Here is a 20,208-nt window from a genome sequence, read left to right on the forward strand (position 1 = left end):
TACGCATTTTCTTTGTGGTTTCTAAATTGATAAAATATGTATCATAAACTTTAAGTAGAATTTGAGCCAACTAAAATGAATTTTTCTTGATTAATAGTTCAGGTAAAAAAATACAGTTGCACAACTTTTTTTTCTCTCACATTTAATGGTGGAAGATCAACAAAAATAGGTCTCAATTGTTTATCTACAATAACATTAGAATACCAAGTAATCTTATACATATGTCTAAAATGCTAAAGTTTCTGCGTGATTACAAAAGATTATGAAGTACTTACAAAGTAATCTTAATTATGTTATTAATAATTTTTTGGTAATTGCCACATTAAGAATCTATACCATATATAAAAGGGTAGTTTTAGTAGGTTTTGAATAATTATTTTATGATGAGGGATGTAAATGCAATTAATATAAAATATACAAGATTGCCATTTAATTTTAAAAAATTAAATTAAAAATGTATAAACTTTAGATTAAAAGCTAAAACAAATAAATCTGTTCATAATTCCCACGTCTTCTTCATTTTCATTTCCATTACTTCATTCCAACTCCACTCACTCCACTCTGCACATTCAACGCGTGGGGTTCGTGATCAAGATTATTCCACCATTGGCTATAATATGCATTAGTGTACTAATTATATATGTGATCATATGGTATGAGTTTTATTATCATTTGCTATCGTTACATTGTCATAAACGATTGAGGGAGAAGTGGGAAGGAGATGATATATAGATCATGTTGTCAAGTGGGTTAATAATAATGTTGTGTTCATTTTGTCAGGTATAAAGTCATTACCAACAAAGAAGCACATGAAAATGAAATCGTCTATAATACATTCGAAATCAATCTCAAAAGAAAGATTAGGGAGCCTCATCTCAAATTCCAGATATTCACGATTCACAAAGAGTCCAAATGTTCAAGAACTGCATGAAAGGACACATTAGCATTTGAATTTACACTCACAAGTATACTTATGATGCTCTATCATGTAATTTCCAACTTACTTGATAAGGCTTTTTAGGCACAATTTCTGCATCACCTTTCTCATCATATTCTCAGCCTTTCTCTTTGCCTTCCCTTCACAATTTGCAGCTAAATGACCTACTTGACCACAAAGAGAAGAAAAATGGGAACAACAACTTTCATGGACATTATCGCTCGGTGTTTTCCTCAAGTTTGGCTATGGGGTACTTTTATTTCTCTTTCTAATTAATATTCTTTTCTTTAATTTGATAGTATACAATTGATACTATATTTATATTTGTTTTTGGTGAAATTAACAGGTTGAGTTTTGGATTTGCTTCTTATTGACGCTTCTTTTGGTTACATTCATGGAATCATTTATGATATATATATATATAGAGGGATGTATTCATATCATTTTCTCATCTTTTGTTCTATTCTCCTTTTTAATCTTGACCCTCCATTTTATAGATCTGATGGCCCAAAATAGAGGCTGATTAATTCAATTTTAATCATTAAAAAAATCGAAAAGGGACTAAATGGTATTCTCATTGGAGTTGGTTATGGTAACTTGCTTAATTATCTCCATCAAAAGATTGCAGCGGTTATTTTCTACGATTTCACAAATCTTTCTTCTCTTTCATCGTTTTTTCTCCTAACATTCTCCATTGCACAAAGCCGCCGTTCTGCCTCCTTCTCTCAAAGCCGCCGTCCTTCCTCCTTCTGTCAAAGCCGTTGTTCTGTCAAATTCGCTTTTATTGGAGCAAGCGTGTATTCTTCTTGTTTTCTTCAACAATGGAAGAAGGTAATTTAAGTAATTCTTATGTTGATTCTAGAAAATATTTCTTCTCTTTTACCTCTATTCTTCCATCATTCTCCCAGTTACGAAAATCATTGTGTTAGAACTGATGTCGATTTTTTCTTTTTTTTTTTATACTTCTCGTCGTCGCCATATTGGAGCAGCCCCGTATCGTGCCATATTATCGTTTTCGTGTTCTTCAACAATGGAAGAAGGTAAGTTGTTATTAAATTGATTATGTAACTTGAAACTATCCAGTAGGCTTTACCGGTAATTGGTGGATGTGGTTTAGGGTTTAGTGTTTATTTTGTTTTCTCGGCTGCTGTGTTATGATGTACGAATAGTAGTCTTTTCTGTATTGGAGCAGCTCCGTATCGTGCCATATTATCGAATTCGTGTCGTTCAACAATGGAAGAAGTTAGTCCAGTAGGCTTTAGCAGTAATTGGTGGATGTGGTTTAGTATTTTGCTTAGGCGACAAGTCTCGTGTATTAGGGTTTAGTGTTTATTTTGTTTTCTCGCCTCTGTTATGTTGTAATTCTGGATTTATATAATGTACGAATAGCAATGTATAATGCATTCTTTCTTATATGTAATGTATGGTTGATATCATATAATGAAAATAAATTCTGATATGCTTTTATTTATGTATAGTGTTCGTTACACTGTTTCAAATCAAGGGGTATCGCTTTTCTACGGTTTTATTCGACGGTTTGAAACGGACATTGACGTGCTTCGTGCATTTGTAGGTGGTTTGGAAGAACTTCGTAATTCTCTTCAAGCTGGAACTCCTCCAACGTCGGCCTTTGAAAAGAGGTGCATGATTGAAGTAGTAGAGGTCCATCCTTCGGATGTTGTAAAGACCAAGGGTCATGCTAGCAGCTCCGCGAGCCGACTGATTTCAAAGAGAGAAAAGGCTGTAAAGGAGGCTATTAGGCCTCTTAGACGTTGTAAGGCGTGCGATGAGTTAGGCCATCACGACTCTAGAAACTGTCCAATGCTTAAAGAGATGGCGAAGGAGAAAGAGCTTAGTAAAGGCAAGAGGAAAGTTTGATGTGTTTTGTACCTAAAAAATTAGTTTTCGTCTTGTATTCAGTTTTATTATTTGTTTCGTTGTCTTAGTTTTATTATTTCTAGCGCTGTGAACATTTTATGCATAATAAATTTGCATTTTTCGGGAGTTAACGTGCATTATCGAATAATAGCCTTGCATTAATAATGATTTTCTGTGCATTACTCCCTTTATTTATACCATTATTCCATTACTTTGTTAACATGCATTATCGAATAATAGCTTTGCATTAATAATGATTTTCTGTGCATTACTCCCTTTATTTATACCATTATTCCATTACTTTGTTAATGTGCATTATCGAATAATAGCCTTGCATTAATAATGCTATTATGTGCATTACTCGGTTCATTACATCCATTATATATGTTGTGTTTACGACATCAGATACTAGTACCAAAATATGCTTCTGTTAGCAAGTAGTTCCGCATACTATGTATGGATCAAAACAGACATGGCAACAAGTCATTTTTTTCCCTACCAAAATTAGTTATCCAAAAAAACATAATGCTAAAAGTAATATAAATAGCATTTCCAATGATTATCTATACGATCAATCCAGTTCATTCACGGCTTCCTTCTGCCGTGGAGTTAGGCTTTTTATACAGGCAATGAACTCGGTGGGGGTTTGTCGACAGTAGAGGTGATCGACTTTCTTTCCCCTCGGCTTCCTCTTCTCTGCGTCTTCATGAGACGAACTAGCCTCGGCCCTTTGCTGTTCAGCCAATCTCTCCCTGAACATTTGGGCAATTGCAATTGCAAGAAGATCATCCACTGCTTCGTCAATATCCAACCTTGGCAGCTTCGCTGCTGTCCAAAAATCAGTAATGTATCGCATTAATGCACAACACTAACTGTATAATGTACAAAGGTAATCAAATAATTCACCAATGAATTAATGTATCGCATTTGTGAATTAATGTATCGCATTAATGCACAACACTAACTGTATAATGTACAAAGATAATCAAATAATGCATCTGAATTAAAACTAAATTCATAATGTATATCAGTCCCTACAATAATGTACATATAGCATCAAATAATGCACAAATTAAAATCATAATGTACATTTAACATCTGGATTAAACAGACGGATGTAGCTTCAATCTAAAACTTAATGCACAGAACTTCCTACAATAATGTATACATTCCATCAAATAATGCACGACATAATATAACATTCACTCAACAAAAATCCATAATGTATACCTAGTTATGCACAAATGAATATTAAACCAATAACAAATTTTGTTAACAACTCCCTACAATACTGAACAAATAGGACCATACAATGCACCGACGATAACAACATTCACTCATTTACATGCATTTTATCAAACTGGTTTATGTAGCTTCAAACAAAAACATAATACACAACAATTCATACAATAATGTACACATTGCATCAAATAATGCACAAATAAATACAAGATACACTCAATTACAGGCTGTCCACATTGCTCACCTGCAGTCTGGGTTGGTTGGCATCTGAAGGGCCTTCCTCGTTTCGTCATCCTAGATCTGTGACACAAACCAAAAATCAAATCGGGATACAATCTTCTCTCCAAAATCGCCCAATACACAATTGTAAACCAGTTATTAACTACAAACTTTAATAATGGACAGAAACCTAACACAAAATAACACAATTTTACGATTTATAAAAAAATCGACCAAAACAGGTGCGAAAAACCTGAAACTGTTTGGGAGAAAACATTGAATCGACGATTAGGTGGTGTGTCAGCGGTGAAAATAGGCGATTAAGAGTGGGTATTACGAAAAATTGAATCATTAAAGCTCTACCTTGTTGTCGACTTGAACTGGAAGGTCGCGCGCGAAGGGAGTGAGGTTTCGACTGTGAAACGGCGGCAGAAGCTTGATTTAACGGCGAAAATCGACGGTAGTGTTGATTTCCGGTGGCTTGGAGTAGCGGCTAGAGTTTGGAAATGGGGGGAATTAGAGGAAACGAAATTTAATCGTGGGTTTGAGGAGTGAGGCGGTTGGAGTGAGAGAGAGAGTGAGTAGATGGAAAATGGCGCTGAATTCTCGCTTTTTCCGTTTTTATTCATTGTTGTTTTACAATTATACCCATATAATGCACAGAATGAACCTAATAATGCAACACGGGGTCAATTTTCCCCTTTTAATCTAGTCCATCCATTTTATCAATCTAATGGATGATATTAAGAAGGAAATAGTATCTAAAGGGGTAAAAGGAGCTTAATGCTCCCCTATATATATATATATATATATATATATATATAGAGTTGTGATCAATGTCGAACCAATTTTAATGACCGAACTAGAGACCAAATCTGGGCCATTAGATCTAGTTTTTTTGATGAGATGTGCTGCTGTGAAAATTTTTTCGGCTTCATTACAAGCCCATTTTACTTCATTATATAGGTTTATTACTTCATTCTGTACGTAATACCTTGAAACTACAACATGTTTTTACTTGCTTCCAATAGGTTTCGAAATGATTCAACATATGCTTCATTCAAATTCATTGACGTGGGTTTTTGCTTGATTAACATTTAAAAATGCAATTTATTCAAGTGAGTTTATTAATTCATTCAGAAACGTTATTACTTCATTGGATAAGATTTTTACTTCATTCCCGTAGGACTTCAAATGTTTCTACACATACTTCATTCCAATAATTTATTACATTATTCCATGTGTTTATTAAACCATATTAGCGCCATGGCGTTGGTGATGGATATTGTAGAGAGAAAGAACGGCACGCGACGGCGAAACCACATTTACGTACTGGAATGAAGTAAAAACCTACTAGAATGAAGTAATATATTCTGGAACGAAGTTAAATCTTCGTAACATGTTAGTATGACTTATTTACCTTCAGATGAATTAAAATAGGCTCGTGATGAAGGCGAAAATAATTTATAAATTTCTGTATCTTATCCATAAAAAACTAGATCTAAAAGCCCTAATTTGGTAGGGTTCGGTGGTTCGGTCTTTAAGAGTGGATTTGTGGATAATGGGACTATATATATATATATATATATATATATATATATAGGATTGTGTTAAAATGACAACATCTCTTAAAGTAACACCATACCACCATTCCTAGCCAATCATTTGTACATGTGGACGAATAATAAGCTGCCATGTGGCAATCATAAAAATTGTTCAAGGATAAATTTTCACGGACTGCAATATCCAATACACTAGACTGCAATTTTTCCCGACTGCAATATCCAATACGCTAGACTGCAATTTATAGATTGCAGTGTAGCATTTATACTATTGCAGTCTAGCATACATAATATTGCAGTCTAGCGTGGTGTCACAGTGTCATTTTAAGAGTGTTGTCATTTTAACGCACCCCTATATATATATATATATATATATATATATAGGGTTTTCATCTACCAAAAGAAGTCCCTAAGTATAGAAATACAGACCATATATGAACCGTTAGATTTGGAGATTAATGGCCACGATCTGGAATGACTCATCGTTTTTGTTGGATCATAATAAGACGGATTTGTGTCATGTGAGGGGCAAATTAGGAATCAAAAAAATTAGGAACCGTCACCTACTGTTTTAATGGGCGGATTTTATGGGATTTATTAATATTGACAACAACTTACATTTTCATTTCCTACGCTAGATATTAGGTGAGAGAGAGAAAAGGTTTATCATTTCTTCAAACCAAATAACACAAAATCATTCACTCCTAAACAAAAAAACCCTAGTAATTTATTTCACACGCTTCAACGAAATCGGCGATATCTCTCAACAGCGACGCTTCTTTAGCGACGACGACCACTCGCTCTGCCGGAGCAAGGATCGTGGACGGTAAAGGTTAATTAAACTTTCTAATAATTTCTATTTTTAGTTTTGGGTCAAAATTAATTCACGATTTCTGGTATTTTTATTCGCTATCCATAAGTGTATGAAAGGATGAAGGTGAACAAGAAAGAAACACAAAACCAACCTCCGAAAAATGGTATTTGGCCACCTAGATTTGGGTCATTTCGGTGTCGATTGTTTGGATGTTTAAATTTTGCCCTAATTTTCTAACCTTTGTTGTGTTTCGAATAGCCGCTCAATCTGGTTGGCGAACTTTGAAGAACAATTGAGAGGGAATCATTAATGGCAAAGGCGAGGCCTAAGCAAATATGAATGGTCCTGAAAAAGGTACTTACCGAGATGTCTTTTTCAGTAATGGAGAAATGTGAACTAAACTTTAATATTTTTTGTTGGAAATGGGTAATAGATTTACAGAGAAAACTCAGAATGTCTCTCAAAATTTCATTTCATATACATGAAACATATTAGGTCATATATGTAACAGTTTTGTGTCATGTTTACAAACTGTTATTGTTTCTATAAGTTGTATTCAATTTGGAATCACCTAAAATAAATGTATGGTCACTGATTAGCATTGGAATAGTTTTATGGGTTACGTAGTATAGCAATATATGAATTAGATCATGTTTGTATCACTTTTATGTCATAAATGAAATATATGAATTGGGTCATGTTTGTATCACTTTTATGTCATAAGTGACTGCAATGTTTATTTTCTCAGATGGAAGTCAACATGGGTGAGAGAAGACCATTGGAATTGTGGACTATCGACTAGATATAAGGGCGTGCTTCAGTATTTAAGAGCTAAAAACTATTGTGTTGAAGTTAGCTGAAAATAATCACAGCTCCCTTTCCAATAAAACATTGACATCCAAAAATTATGCAACGGACAACAAGAAAATGATGATCGATGTTGAAAAGATGGTAGCAAGCTACAAAGCTTTTGTAATGGCCATGTAATAAATTTTGGATTTAAAGTATGTTTCATTGATATAATTATATGCGTATTTAACATATGGATTTTCAAACATTTTGTCAATGGGTGATACTTTAAAATGACATTGGATTTTATTGTTTCTTCAAATTAGATTTTAATATGAATTATTTTTCAGACTCTATGACTAAGATAAAATGTGCTAGTTGTTTGATCTCTTCTGAAAAGTAAAAACATAGTATAAGATGACTCCGTGTCATATTTCGTAGATGTTAGAGTCATTTTGTGCAAAAAAGATAAAAATAAAATCATTAATTTGTTGTGGCAATATTTGTAAAGTAACTAAGCAACTTGTGAGAAAAAATTGATTATGTAAATTAGCAGTTCATATCATAATATATGCATGTAAGAGTTATAATGAGCATAATTAGGCAAAAAAAATAATAGTATCTGAGAATTCATACATTGGGTCATAATAAATGAATATTTGGGTCATAGCATCGTATGGTTAATTTGTGTCATAATAAACCAACATCCACATTTTTTCGATTTACGTCGTCGTTTGAGTTTTTGATCGCTAAAGTTTTGTTCACCTTCTCTGTTACACACCATGTAAAACCATATGGTGAGATCATCAACCTTCTTTGAACCGTTCTTCCTTGTGTCAAAACCAACACGGCAACCATAGTTCTCGTAAAATTCAATGGCGTTGTCTAATGTGGAGAAACTACGACCAACAAAAGGTTTAAGCTCTATAGGGCATTCTGGTGTATTTAAATCTGTAAGAATTAATAATCAGAACACACCTAAAAACTAACGATGATGAAGTAAAGACAAGTTTTCATCTACTGGATTTAGAATGATAATAGGTCATAATAGGATGAAATCGCGGCATACAACAATTATAACTATTTTATACGGAAATGGGTCATACTAAACACAAATCGAAGCATAGGAAAAATCAATCAAATAGTATTGGTGAAAATATTCATACAACAGAAGACCATGACAAACACAGATACAAATATATGAATTGGAGCATAACAAACAAATGAAGTAGAAAACAATAACCATAACCTGTATTCTCAAGAACGTCATCAGAGTATGATTGATTATCTACGTGCGAAGTAGAATGTGTGTCGGATTCCATTTTTGGTGTTAGGATCTGCCAACGACGATGATATAGAATTGAAAATGGAACAGATTAATATGGAACACGCTTGGAGTTTGGATTTGCCAACGATGATGATATAGAATTGAGAATGGAACAAATTAATCTGGAACAAGTATAATGGAAGTTTGATGGTACAGTGGCTGAAGAAGATGAAGATACGAAGGAGATGAAGTTGAGGAATGTTAAATCATAATTCACGCATATGATTTGTTAGTGGAAAGAGAAATTGCAAGATTATAGGAGTTGCCATAACAATCGAGAGGTAGCTAATGACTTTAGTAACCTTATTGGATTTTTAGTGAATAAAGTAATAAGATTTAGTGAATTAATTGAGCCATTAGATGTTTTAATTATAAGATGATCTCGCCAGATCCTAAGGCTGAAAGTTGGCCTGTATTTCTTTATTTAAAGCCATTTTTGTTTTGGTCAAAATCATATATATATATATATATATATATATATATATATATATATAGGGGTGTGTTAGGGTCCTTACAGCATCTTAGTGTAAAATACAGCACTAATCACAGCCCTTGGATCATTAGATTGGATGGTTGTGATTAGTTACATTATCATACTAAAAATCTACATTATTAGCCGAGGTACATTATTAGACTAGAAATGTACATTGTAAGACTAAAACTGTACATTATTAAACTAAAATGCTACATTATTATCCGAGCTACATTATTAGTCTAAAATTCTACATCATTAGATGACACGTGGCATTAATCTAACTATTAGATCATAAGATCCAATGGACTGCAAGTGTTTTGAGTTTTACTTATACTTAGCGTTCTGACCTGAATACATCCCTATATATATATATATATATATATATATATATATTCTCACCCAGTATACCTATTCATCTCCCTTCCCCATTCCCAGGTAAATAAATACTTTTATTCTCTATTTGTCACTTTGATTGATGTTAATTTGTAGTTACTATAGCTTTCTCTTCTTGATTTGGATGGCTAGGGAAGCCTCCACAAAATTATGTGGTGTGAATTGTTCGATTGTGTACTTTCATGGGTCTCATACATCTTATGTTTTGCTCTACGGATGATCATTTCAATACATATTGATTATTGATTTTGTGCATTGCAAATTGATTTTGTTCTTTATTTTATTATAATTTTAGGCGAGGCAGACGGCTTTACCTACGAGTTCTGTTGAAGAGTGACGAAGTGTGAAGAATTGAAGGTTTTAATTAATTTATAATGATGAGATTGATTTTAATTTTAAAGTTAATGTAGTGTATAAAGAAGTTTTAAAAATGATGAGTAATTATCCATTGTATTTTATCTTCCTACTCCATGATTTATTGTATAAACATTATATTATGTGATTTGTTTCAAATTTATTATGCTCCAATGTTGATTTGTATAAATTTTTTATTCTCATATAACTAAAATTGTTACTCATATTGTTCATTGTTAATATTGATTCTAATTTGTTTAATTAATTTAAAATTAAAAATTAATATTTTAAAAATATATTAATCTGTGCACAGGCGTGATACTATTTATTTAAACGCCTAATTTGGCTATAGTTTTGTAAATGTACATTTAATAGTAAAAAATAAAATAAAAGATAATGTGATAATTTTTATCTGTAATTATTATATTTATTTTAGTTTACAATTTCTTAAAAAAAATATGACAAATGGCATATTGTTTAAATAAGATACCTAAATAACTTTTTTTTTTAAATGGATAAAAAATTTAAATTTAAAGACCGCATTTAGAGGATTTGAACATGAGACTAGACAACCAAAATAGTACTAGTAACTTTTATTTTTTGTTACAAAAATAATATATTTAACTTTTTAAAAACTGTGTATTGATAAGACTAAAGTCTCATTTTGGTCCTTAACATATCGCGATTTTACAATTTTAGTCCAAAACTTTATCTTTTGAATTATTCGGTCCCTCACAAATTAAAACGGGTCACATTTGGTCTGAATATGACGGAACTGTTAAAATTTAACAGTCAACGTGAATTAAGATCCATTTTGACTAAATTAGCTTAAGAAATCCGTGATTAATTAACAACTTCAAGAATAGTCTTAATCTACGACGGTGAAATCGGAATTTCAACTTGCTCCAAGCTCCAGTGGTGGCAGCGGTGGTGAAGCTCCACCAAATCTGAGCTCCGGCTTGAATCGACATGAAAATCATTGAAATAATCCCCATCGCTCCAATTTGTGGAAGAAGATGAAATTTTTTGCTTATTAGGGTATGAACAGCTTCGTCTTCTCAATTTCAAATTTCTGTGCTCATAAAGATTCGATATTTCCTCGTCATTTGAGTTTTGGGTTTCATTTTCTTCAAATTGGATAAGACTGAAACTCATCTAACAATGGAGATCTCTCTCTAGAAAACAAAATTCTTTGATTTTATTTTCTCGTTGCTCTCGGCGACCACTCACCATGAGCAGCGTTGCAATTTCAGACCTTCTCCACCTTCATTCTCTGCAACTCTCGCACGCAGCTCAATCTTGGCGGCGGAGGAAATTACAATGGCGATGGGTCGTCTTCCGCTGTCGTCGTCGTGGAGCAAACGCTGGAGGTGGAGAATTGTGAAATTGTGGTTTAGGAAGAAGATCGAGTGCTTGGAGGTGGAGAATGAGCGGCTGAGGAACAAGAACGAGTTTTTGCACATGGAATTGACCAACCAGAATCAGAAATATGAAGAGAAGATCAAATACATGCAGGCCGAATTGTGCGATATTAAACGGGCGGTCGCCGAGCACGAGGAAATGATGCCTTCTTCTTCTTCTTCTTCTTCTTCTTCTTCTTCTTCTTCTTCTTCTTCTTCTTCTTCTTCTTCTTCACCGAAGCTCGCCGATGTCACCAATAACTACCACAAATCCAATTTCACGGCCAAGGTTTTGCGAAAATGCGACACGCAGAGTAACATTACCTCGAATTTCTGCGATTTCGTCGCGAGCGTGAGCTTCACCGTCGTAGATTAAGACTATTCTTGAAGTTATTAATTAATCATGGATTTCTTAAGCTAATTCAGTCAAAATGGATCTTAATTCACGTTGAATGTTAACTTTTAACAGTTCCGTCAAATTTGGACCAAATGTGACCCGTTTTAATTTGTAAGAGACCGAATAATTCAAAAGATAATGTTTTGGATCAAAATCATAAAATCACAATGTGTTAAGGACCAAAATGAGACTTTAGTATATTGATAATTATAATACTGAATATTTAAGCCTAAATTTATACTCCATAAGATATTAAATTCATTAGTACTTATTATGGAGTACATGATTCGATTCAGTCGTCCATGATTCCGTCATTGATTTGGTTGAGTTGATATTAAATTCACTCGTCTAAATTAATTTGCAGGTTTTTTCATTTGAATTGAATATTGGAATAAAAATTCCATGGTCCTACATACCAAGTGGCAATATGATTTTGGTATGTCCAACTAATAACATTTTGACCAATGGAATTATGAAAGTATTATGTGAATTAGAAACTAATTAGTGTAAATATAAATAGATTCATTATTTTTTAATATGGAAACTTCTCCCAAAATTGCCGGGTCTTCCTTATACTCCCTCCGTCCCAAGATAAGTGACTTGTATTCCTTTTTGGGGTGTCCCACTATAAGTGACCTATTTCCATTTTTAGCAAAAAGTCATCTCTCTTACTTTATTTTCCACTACTTTATTCTCTCTTCTCTCCTCTACTTTTCCCTCTCTCATACTTTACTCTCTCCACTTTAACTTATTTAAATACCATTCCTTAAATCTCGTGCCCAAAAGAAATAGGTCACTTATCTTGGGACGGAGGGAGTACAATTTTTATACTGATATGCAATTATACACTCTTAATTTGGGATCTTATGCGTACCTTTATTTTTTTTTATTATGTGTTATATATATATGAATGAAAAATACATGTGGCCATAACTTGAAATATTATGTACTAAGGTTTTTCTTGTTTTGTTTTTTTTTTAAAATATTACGTACTCCAACAAGGTATCAAACCATCTCATCATTATCAATCAAATTAATTATTTGTATATACTAGCTATTCTACAATAAAGACTTTATGAATATTCCATGCCTTCGATGATTTTATTTTCTTTTTTTGAATATTTTTTGAATTTTTGACATGCTACTGAAAATGTATTAAAAATGTTATATTTCATGTGCATATGGTAAGTATCGGGTGGGAAGCTAATTAGAGCTATAAAATTTAATTTACAGTCATATTTAGAGCTATGAAAAAGCCAAAAACTGAAATTAATTAATAAATAGAGTAGTGGTTTAGAGACATAATGTCTCCAAGCCATAAGGGTATTATGTCACTTTGCCATAATCCAATTATAATATGAATTAATATACCCTTATTTTAAATTAAATAATAATTAAATAAATGAATATATATCAATTAATCATAAAAAGGAAAGATAATTCATATCAAATTAATATCTTTTATCTAAATATACATCAATCAAATTATTATCAAAAGTCAAACTCATATTAAATTACACTCTTTTACCTTGAATAAAGGTTAATTCATTATATTAAATTATATTTAAATAAACTAATATTACGTGATTGAAGTTTATGTACACTTCCTAAACAAAAAATAAAGAATAATTCAAAATTTAGCATTATTGAAGTAATTAAAATTTCAAAATTTATGTACACTTCCTAAATAAAAAGTAAAATTAAAGTCAATACTTTTGTTTGAAGATTTGAGTATATATTTACTTAGATTTGATATGTTGAGGGAAAAGTTTTGAGTGACTGTGAGCGCCACTCTTCCGTCAAATTACCTCACCTTCCGTCAACACCGTTCCACTACTGTTATTTTATTCAATCAAGAAACGCAATCTTCATTTTTCTTCATAATCTATCTCCACCATTCTTCTACAAAATTGAAGATTTTATCCTTCCATTCCACAGTTAGCAGAAATATAACATAATTGTCTTACAAATCTCACCAAATCTCCAAGTTCAGGCTACTACTCCATTGAAATCCGAATTCAAAAGATGCAAAATATGGCAAATAGACAAACTTTCACTGAATCACAATTCCTATCACTCATCTTTCTATTTGAATTCCAATTTTTCTTATTAATTCTTAAACCACAATTCATCAAGAGAAAGCGAGAGAGGTAGCAGTTGAAGGTTGTCGTAAAAAAAAAAAAAGTACTCCAGGAAACATAATATGGAGATATGGAAGTGTGCTAAAGGATTAAAATAGAAAAGCTTAAAATTCACATAGAAAGAGGGAAAAGGAAATTCACAATGATTGGAAGTGTGCTAAAGTGTGCTAAAGGATAGGTATACAATTATTGGAAATTCACAATAAGAATGACAAAGCAAATGATTAAGTGAGAAGAAAGATAGAGGGAAAAGGAAAAAAGAAGAGAATGAGATCTGGAGCATCAATTTTGTAAAGAGAAATGGTAGAGATGAGAGAGAAATAATGAAGTTGAGTCTAAAAAAAAAGGTGGGTGACGGATGATGAGAGGTTGGTTAATGTGGAGGAAGGAGAAATCACGATCCCAATTTTTCTAAATAATTAATTCTTAAATACAAATAAATGTTTTATATGCATAAGGGTAGTATGGTATATGTATAAAACATAAATTTAAATAAAAATATAATACAATCTAAAATGACTATTTTAACCTCATTATGACATTATGGGTTGAAGATATTATGTCTATAAAACATTTTTCTAATAAATATTAGTAAATACTATAAAATTTAATTTACGGTCATATTTAATTAACTGTGTAGATTTTTAGTTTATATGGAGCATAATGTGTAGAGGAGGATATTATTATATACGTGTATATGAGGAAGGTTTAGAAAATCTTGGAGAAATTTCCATAATTTAAGACAATAGCTCTAATTAGCATCCCACCCAATACTTACCATATGCATATGAAATATAACATTTTTAGAGTTCAAGTTGTCAAAATTTTATTAGTTGGACATACCAAGTCATATTGCCACTTGGTATGTTAATTTTTACTCTGAATATTGGGCTTCATAGCAAATTGTCAAAGTTACATTAATTACGTGAGCCCTAACGTAATCACCCTAACAGAAGCCGCTAAATTAGGCTTAACCCACTCTGCCGACTGCTCTATATCATTCTCTATCTATCATTCTATTTGACTCCAAATGAAACCAATTCCTCTCTTCGAAGGGTTGTCGTGCCGCCACCCAACAATAGTGCTTTGTCTCCTCTCTCTCAGGTCAACACATCATCATCTTTTCTTTATCCTAAATCTCAAAAAAAAAATTAATCACTTACAAAATATAGGTTTTAATTGAATTTAAATATGCGATGTGCTCAAGTTTGAAGTAATTTTTGTTTTATCCCTTTGATGAAATGATCTCAAGTTTTACCATATCATTTTTTGTTTTATCCAAAAAATATCCCTTATTTTCACTCCAATGTGTGCAGTTATATATGGTTTCTAAATAAGAGAAGCAACGTAAAAAAAAGTGCTCGTTTGCAAGATGATTGACAACTAGTGAAGGTAAAAAATGCTCGATTTCTAGATGATTGTAGGAAAGGGAAATCATGTTATGTTTCTTGATACTTAATCGTATATTAGAATTTTCATTTTGAACAAGAAGACTTCATAATTAGGAGTAGGTATTTTAGTTGTTAAGGTTTCTCTATAATAAAAGATTGAGTCGATTTTTATATATACTAGTGTTAGCCCATGCGCTATGCGCAACACATAATATTTTTGTTCTATTAATTAGATATTTTGAATAAATTAAATAAATTTAAAATATCATCATTACATAAGAGTAAAAAATAAAAAAAATATAGTACTATATAGAATAATATGTTAAATAATTATAGATATAAATAAATTTTAAATTGAACAACATAAAAATATTTGTTAATTACGACATGTATCATTACAATATACGCACTTCCTCAACTTACATACTTCCTCAAATATGTCCCATAATATTTTTGAATTTCATGGTTTATGAAGCAAATAAAATTATATAAACTTTATAAAAATATATAATATTTATGAAATACAAATTAAATAGTGGCACGACATAAAAGAGTTTATTGACTATGCATTATTACACTTGACTAGGCATTATTACACAGATAGTGACTGTGTTCAACCTATTATCAATCCAACCTCCCGTCAAAGTGAACACAACTATTAACAATCTTAAAAGATAACATGAGGAGTATACATCATAGAAAGCTTAATATTCCACACATTCACCAATATGAAAATTTTGGTTTACATTTATTATTGTCAATAACCTAATTCTTTTTGACAGTTACGCATTTGAAAAAAAATGAATGGATATGATTGGAAGTTACAAATCATAGTCCTCTTATAATCATAAAGATTTGTAACCTCCATTTTAATCTTATTTGGTCTTAAAAAAATATTGTACATTGATTCATAGTCCTCTTATAATCGTAAAGATTTGTAACCTCCATTTACATCTTATTTATTCTTAACAAAATTTTGTACATTGATTAGGCTTAATATTTATAAATATCCAATTCATCCCATAACTTATGAATATTTAAAATAAAGCCAACACTCAGGCTGTTATATGAGTTACATATAGCATACTACAGTAAAGTATTATGTATTTTAATATAAATTTTATAATGACTTACAAGTTTCACACCTAGAACTATAATTGAGTAGAAGAATTTATAGCATAAATATACATGGTCACACATTCGGACCATTGTAAAATGAGGAGATGAGAGTTGGCACCAAACAAGATGGAAAAGGTAATGGACAATCAAACATTATAATAAGTTGCATAATATTTTAAATAATAGACCAATTATATATTTATTTTTATTTTTTTGCTAAGAGGTAAAAATATTGAAATGGAAAGTTGAGGCCCTACCTTTATAACTAATATTTGGGTGCCGCTCTCCAAACCTACCACTCGTCTATATTGAATACAATGAGGTTGGTCAACCTATAATTGGTGAAAATAGCAAGCTGGGCCATTTCTAAGGTTCTGTAGCAAAGAAATAGTAAATATTGCCCAATAAATTTTAATAATTGGCATGCTATGAGAAAGGTGAAAAAAACTGAGATGCTTAGTCATAAAGATTATTACATATGAAAAGAGTTAAGGTTATTTAATTAATCTTGTTTTTATACATTTGATGCTTCTGGACCAATTTTATTATTATTCTAGTCATTGACAATCATATATATGTATTTACAATATTGTCGGGCTATGTATTATGTAGTTATGATTTAATGTCCCTAGCATTGTTGTGAAGTGAGTTTTGGATTTCATCGGACTTAAATGGAGAAATTGGCAGCATTGCTTGAAACAAAATATTGTAGCTGGCTGAGTATTTATTACTTGATGATAGAGTTTTAGAAGAATAGTAATCAAACTTCTTGCTTATTAGAGAATAGAAGATGCAAAGGTCTTTTCTAGATTGCCTCTTGTATAGATCATTTGGGTAATGCTTGTTTGTTATATGTTTAAGCTCTTCATTATTTTATGACATATTAGTAACCAATCAATATACATATTCATAGACAAAGAGAAACAGGGACGTTCAACTATTTAGGTCGTGTTTTTTTATCCGAATGGAAACTCAAGTAAGGATGTCTAAAGTAAAATTGTATGTTTCAATACATTTTCCATTTGTATTAAATGTAATATGCCATTTCAATGTGTACATTAATTTATAAATTTATAGACATCCAACAATCTTGAATGCAATAATAAACTTTTCGACGACTCTAAAGATGAAATTGCTCCAAATAATGTATTCGCCCAAATCATGGGGAAAGACAAACCTGGTCATGTGATGATGATGGGTCAAGGAGTGTGCCCCCACAGATGTATGGAATGGAACACTTAGAAGCACATCGGACCTTCTACTAATAGAATATAAAGAAAAAAAATCACGACTAGAAGCAATGGTACAACACAACAAAGTTCTCATTCTTCGCAAGTAGATACAAGGCGAGATGTAATAGGGGGGTTCAATTGCCATGATATATTAATGACTTTTAGTCACGAGTAAACAATAACAATTTAACACCCTTATCACATCTCGTCTTGTGTCTACTTGTGAAGCATGAGGTCTTTGTTGTGTTGCAAGCATTGCTTTTAGTCGTGAATTTTTTTTCTTTATATTCTATTAGTAGAAGGTTCGATGTGCTTCTAGGTGTTTCATTCCATACATCTGTGGGGCAGATTCCTTTACCCATCATCCTTACATGACTTGGTTTGTCCTTCCCCATGATTTGGGAAATTACATCATTTGGAGGAATTTTATCTCCAGAACCTGCGGGAAGTTGATTACTACATTCGACCACTGCTGATTGTTTATAAAATTAAAATTTAATGTACTCATTAGATTACACATCACATTCAATACAATGGAAAAATGTATTGAAACATAGAGTTTTATTTTAGACGTCCGCACTTGAGTTTTCATTCGAACAAACTGAATAGTTGAATTGAACATGAGTTGGACGACGTTAAAGACTTATAGGGGGTATAAAATTATCGTGTTTACTAGTGACTAGAGGTCATGCCTATTATTATTTCTTATTCAGTTCCATTATCCATCTTACATTTATCTCAGTATCTTATTATTATCTTGCTCATTAAACCGAACGTCACTCAAGAAGATTTAGATTGAAATGTCTATTTTGATACTAATCAAGTAGTGGAGTTGTTATTGCAGCAATTATAAAAATGCAAAAATAGAGTTAATTAAAATTCATAAATATTCTAACAATTAATTTAAAAGGTCGAACAGTTATAAACTATCAACACAACTTACCATTAAAAATAGTCACATCCTTTCATTAAGTTCATTTATGAAAATTAATCTCTATTTATTCATTATCATTTATCAATAATGAAATATTCCTATACATAAAGGAAACAGTCCACAATCTAATAAGGCATAAATTTCATACTACTAATATTTTTAAACGAAGGCCTTAATTGGACCAAGTAGTCAATGAGGAACCGTGGGCGACAAATATATCTTAAATGGGCTTGCTTGCATATCTTGAGCCTATGTCTATTGATTTCTTGCCCATGTTGTAATCGGTCTAACTGGATCTTGGATCCCCCATAAATATGAATTGCTAATATTTTTTCATAAAAGGAATGAATGAAGAGTTTAAGTTCACGAAGCAGTAAGTCTAAGTATAAAGGCTATCCAACTTAGCAAAACTTCATCAGTGGAAGCAATAAAATGAGCAACTAGAGAATATCCAAAAGCTACCAAGACATCACACCAACACAAAAAAACATTAAGAGAAAGCGAACTTAAAAAAATCAAACAACCCAAACGAAAATATCATCTGGAGCAAGGCCTTCAAGAATTGTATCACAGTATTTTTTTAATTAAGATGATAGAATGTGTTAGCAACTCATAATTGAATACATTCGAATATTCATACACATATTTTTAAAATTAGGTAAGCGGCTACTATATAAACGAGGGACGTGATAGGCGCAACAATTAACGGATACAACTAGCTGCAGTGTTTTCTCCACTATCTATCCAATAAATTGCGACTATAATTATTTCAAATATAAAACAACAACATTTTACTTTGTTAATGTGTTTTTCCTTTAAAATGAAATGGAATATATGTTGCTGGAATATAGTTAGAGAAAAGTAAGAAAAAATCAGTCGAGTTCTATTAAATAAAATGGGATGTGGGGAAATGGTTGGAGCCATTTTTCCATCACATTTATTTATTGAACTCCACACGCAAGGCGTCTATGAAATAATATTGTTTATAAATCTACGTATGAATCTACGTATGAATCATATAAATTATTTATATTTTCTAATGTATTCCAGTCGGATATGATGAATATAGAGAAAGGTGTCTTCATGACATATTAATAATTTCATAAAACTTGTATTCAAACGAACAATTTAATTGAAATCAGAAAAAGGAAAATATATTGGTGTAAAATTCGAAATGGGACAGTGGTCACTTGTGGTCAATGCAGACTCAATTAACAAGGGTCCAACACAGGAAATTTATATATTTTGCCCACTGGCTCTCTTTTTGCATAATTAACTTTTGTCTTTCTTCATTCTCCCCTCCTTATTTTAACCTTTTGGAGTAATAAATACACTGTAGAGATAGTCGTGAATCAAATAATAGAAAATATAAATAATTTATTTCTTAGAAATAATATTGCGGATAGTGCCTATAAAAAAGTTAACTGAATTTTATGAACGTATCAAATGACCCGAATTTGGTATAGTGCTATTTCCATACTACTAGTATCACTAGTACATAGTACACACTTTGAATTTCTTACTCCCTCCGTCCCAAGAAAAATGACTCATTTCTTGGACGGCACGAGATTTTATGCAAATTCATTTTGTGTGTTGAGATGAGA

This window comes from Salvia hispanica, chromosome 4, assembly GCF_029641045.1.
Source record: "Salvia hispanica isolate PSC_SH4W2 chromosome 4, Shi_PSC_v1, whole genome shotgun sequence".
Classification (NCBI taxonomy): domain Eukaryota; kingdom Viridiplantae; phylum Streptophyta; class Magnoliopsida; order Lamiales; family Lamiaceae; genus Salvia; species Salvia hispanica.